At 40.1% G+C, this 4,907-nt stretch overlaps 1 pseudogene; it reads left to right on the plus strand.

Moving 5' to 3' along the window:
* The first annotated feature begins 980 nt into the window (after positions 1 to 980).
* On the plus strand, positions 981 to 2,037 carry LOC119543082 (annotated as a pseudogene).
* The last annotated feature ends 2,870 nt before the right edge of the window (positions 2,038 to 4,907 follow it).

Below are 4,907 nucleotides of genomic sequence, written 5' to 3' on the forward strand. Positions count from 1 at the left end.
TTTACACCAAAAGCACCAACAACAAAAGAAAATGTAAATAAATGAGACTTCATCAAAATTAAAAACATCTCTGTATCAAAAGATTTCACCATGAAAGTAAAAAGACAACCTATAGAATGGGAGAAAATATGTGGAAACCACATATCCGATAAGGGTTTAATATACAAAATATATAAAGAAATCCTACAATTCAACAGCAAAAAGACAAACCATGCAATTAAAAAATGGGCAAAAGACTTGAATAGACATTTCTCCCAAGAAGATACAAAAATGTCTAATAAGCACATGAAAAGATGCTCAACATCATTAGCCATTAGGGAAAAACAAATCAAAACCACAATGAGGTACCATTTTACATCTAATAGAATGGGTACTATTTTTAAAAAAAGGAAATAAGCTTAGTGATGATGTGGAGAAATAGGAACATTCTATTAAATAGGAAAATATCTGTTCCTATTTAATATTTTCACACCGATGTTCATAGAAGATGGAAGCAATCCAAGTGTCAGACAAAAAGATGAACAGATAAACAAAATGTGGCATATACATAAAGTGGAATATTATTCAGCCAAAAAAGAAATGAGGTTTCAAAACATGTTACAATATGGATGAACCTTGAAGATATCATGCTGAATGAAATAAGCCAGACACAAAAGGACAAATATTGTATGATCTCACTGATTTGAAATAATTAGAAGAAACAAATCCTTACAGTCAGTAACTAGAACATAAGTTTCTAGGGCCTGGGGTAGGGGTAGGGAGTGGAAAATTAATGCTTAATTGATACAGAGTTTCTGTTTGGGGTGATGGAAAAGTTTTGGTAATAGATGGTGGCGGTGGTAGCACATTGTGAATGTAATTAACACCACCGAATTGTATATTCGAAAGTGGTTAAATTGGGAGATTTTAGGTTGCATATATGTTACTAGAATAAAAATTAAAACAAGCTTTCCTTTCCTGGCTCTTTCTCTCGCGACAAGATGGCCACACCGGCTGTACCGGCGAGTTCTCCTCCTGCTACTCCAGCTCCGGCACCAGCTAATACGCCGGCCCCAACCCGGCCCCAGCTTTGGCTCTGGCCCCAGCTTTGGCTCCGGCCCCAGCTCCAGCTTCGGCTCCGGCCCCATCTTCCGACCGCGGCTGCGGGGCAGACCCCCGACCTCAACGCAAGCCCTGGTGCAGACTCCTGCGCCGACGTTGCCTGGTCGGGCCCTCCCAGGGCCCTTCCCTGGCAGCCGCGCAGTCAGGCTGCACCCGTTCATTGGCCTCCATCGTGGACGGCTACCAGCGACGGAATGAGGGTGCGGCCCGAGTGATTCGGACCCTGCTGGGAACTGTCGACAAACACTCGGTGGAAGTCACCAACTGCTTTTCAGTGCCACACAGTGAGTCTGAAGATGAGGTGGCTGTTGACATAGAATTTGCTAAGAACATGTATGAACTGCACAAGGAAGTCTCTCCAAATGAGCTCATCCTGGGCTGGGCTACAGGCCATGACATCACAGCGCACTCGGTGCTGATCCATGAATACTACAGCCGGGAGGCCCCCAACCCCATTCACCTCACGGTGGGCACAAGCTTCCAGAACGGCAGCATGAGCATCAAGGCCTGTGTCAGCGCTTTAATGGGCATTCCCAGGAGGACCATGGGGGTGATGTTCACACCTCTGACAGTGAAATATGCATATTATGACATCAAGTGCATTGGAGTTGACCTGATCATGAAGACCTGTTTTAGTCCCAACCAGGTGATTGGACTCTCAAGTGACTTACAGCAAGTAGGAGGAGCATCAGCTCTCATCCAGGATACCTTAAGCACGTGTCGCAATATGCAGAGGATGTACTGTCTGGAAAGGTATCAGCTGACAATACTGTGGGCCCCTTCTTGATGAGTCTGGTTAACCAAGTACCCAAAATAGTTCCCGATGACTTTGAGACCATGATCAACAGCAACATCAACGACCTGCTGATGGTGACCTACCTGGCCAACCTCTCGCAGTCACAGATTGGCCTCAATGAGAAACTTGTAAACCTGTGAATGGGTCCTAAGCAGCATTCCAGCCACTCTGGGCCCCAGCCCTAGGACTCATAATGGAGTGAGGGAGAAATGGTATCTTTGTGGTCTTGAGGCACACTGAGTCAGTCAACTGATTGTGACTAAACAAATATAGCCTACCTTTTGTAAACAAACAAACAAACAAAATTTAAAAAAAAGAACTATAGGACTATACAGCACAGTGTGCATTAATGTAAACTATAGTTTTATTATTATAATTGTACTATAGTAAATAGTACAATTATAATGATATTCTTTCATCAGTTATAACAAAAGGAACCACACTAATTCAGGGTGGTAATAATGGGGGGGGGTGAGAGGAGAATACGGGAATACGGGAACTTTGAATTTTCTGCATGATTTTTCTGTAATCCTACAACTTCTCCAAATAAAAAAATAAGGGGGGAAAAAAATCTCTACCTCTTGGTGGAAGACCAGGAGCTCTGCAGGGAGTCCCCCCTCTAGGGGACCCTAGTATAAGGGTAAATTAGAAAAGAATGGGCAAGATTATCTAGTTTTAGATTACTGTTTTCACTTTGTTATTCATCCAGTCTTTATTAATAGAAGCTGTTTATTAATGAAGACTGTTAATTAGTTATTAATAGTCTCGACAAAACGTTACAATTTTGTCTCAACAGTTATCTGGGTATTAGAATTATTCAAAGAAGGAGCAGGAAGTCCTTTTGGTGACAGAGAGCACCATTACCCTCCTGGCAGCAGTGACTGGCAAGAGACTTTGAAGGTAGCCATTGCAAACAGGTTTCATCTCTCATGCCAATACTGATCAATTAGTGGTGGCTGCCTGAAGCACTGCTGAGAAAGATTCTGAGGCTACATTCAGATTCAGCAGGAAAGAATGCTTTGATCAATTGTTACTGCTATCAATCATGGAAATGGAAACGACAGAGAGGAAGTGGCAACAGAGATGCATGACGAACACTATCCTTGCCTTAAAGGAAGCTGAATATCCAGGAACACAGGTTACAACCTTGGAGGACCTGAGTTTTCCTTAATTAAGAAAGAAAACTTTCATTAAGGACGAAAATGTATTAAGGATGCTATATCTTACTTTACAAATTTATACCACAACAATTTCACCTGGAAAATTGCCACCATTTCCTTCAAATGTGCATCACTTTATATGGTTTCCATATATTTTCACATCCATGATATCTTCCACGAAGCACTTTCTGGTTTATCTCTGAACCTTCTAAAATGTTATGACCAGAACTCCCTAGGAAGTGGTGGGATAGGGAACAACACAGCTGAATATACCCTAAGCAATATCGATAACAAATAAATAGGACCTTCTGGAGCGGTTTCTCCTAGATACCACGAAACAGCAAGATTTGCCTCAAATACCTTTATAAACCCAAGAAAAACAAGTGAAAGTCATCTGGCAGGTATAGCACTATCAAAAAGGAGAGCCAGGCAAAGAACCCAAGGAAGATGTCCCCAGTAGCAGAAACTCCGGTACTATCCAAAAACTTACAGGCAAGGATAAACAGATTTCTGTTCTCTATTCAAAAAGCAAAGATCGAAAACTTAACAATTATGACAAAAATAAAAGTTGAAACATTTTATTAAATAACATTTAAGAAATAAGTTTTAATTGCAGAGAAATGGAATATTAGGGTTATATATATATATATATATATATATATATATATATATATATAAAGTACAAGTACTAGACTTGAGACACAACTATAAATCTTCAACATATTCTTGAGTTATTTTAGTTTATTTGTCTACATCACCAATTATTTTCCAAATGTACATTAAACCAAAAATCACAGGACAGAATAAAGTGGAACAGAGTTTAGTCTTCCTTAACGAGAACCATGTGGCCTCTAATTAGACACTGCGTAGTCCAAAGACCTCTTATAAGGCCGGCTTGTTCCCAGGAGTGGCACTCCTGGCTGCACATTAGAGACACCTGAAGAGTTGTGGAATTTTGTTGTTGCTGTTGTTGTTTTGTTTGTTTTGTTTATTAATTCTAAAGTCTGGCCAATTAAAGCAAGCTCTTTGGAAAAACCTCTCCAGGAGATTCCAGTGAGAAGCCAGTCAAGTCCTAGCCAAATTCTAATACAGCTCAGCTTACCACCTTCAATTCTCTAACAATTACTCATCCCAATATACCAGCTGGTAAAGTTGAAAATTGGCCATGAGCAAGGAAAATTAAACTCTTCCTGTTTTGCTTTTATCAGATAACTTCTCTCTGTTCCTAATTCAGACATGACCCAATACTTTCTCATTCATGCAAATTGTAGATGATGTGTCCATGCTAGGAGGGCACAAGAAAAGCAAGGTGCCAAGTAAAGACCAGGAGGTCAAATGTGTAAGTAATGAAAGCATTTCTTCAATCATGTTCATCAGTTCAAAGCTATGAAGACTTGGTTCCAAGAATGCAGATGTTTTTCAACAAGAGCATTTGGTACATATTTGGCAGATGGCAAGATAAAGTCCATTTGCTTAAGAAGCCACTCCTTCTTTGATGTGGTTAATTATGACCTCTTGGGGTACATTCCAACTTTATCAAAATCCATCTGGGTACTGTTCTCTCTTGTAAAAATGCCTCCTGCTGTTTTACTATTAGTATTGCTTTCATGCCCACAATGTTCCTGACCCTGTGTAATCCCAGGAAGATGGAGTTCCGTACCAGTGGCTTGAAACCAGAAAAAGACAGATCCAACAATAGAGACATAAATGGAGGAAAATCTGAAGATTTTAAGTTTCATTTCCCTTTTTCTTCATCTTTCCTTTCTTGTCCATTAAGTCATAGGTTTTAATTTTTTTTTTTTTTTTTTTTTTTTTGGATTTTCCTCCTTGTTCTTTCCTACATTGCAGAA

The sequence above is a fragment of the Choloepus didactylus genome, chromosome 8 (genome assembly GCF_015220235.1).
Source record: "Choloepus didactylus isolate mChoDid1 chromosome 8, mChoDid1.pri, whole genome shotgun sequence".
Classification (NCBI taxonomy): Eukaryota; Metazoa; Chordata; class Mammalia; order Pilosa; family Megalonychidae; genus Choloepus; species Choloepus didactylus.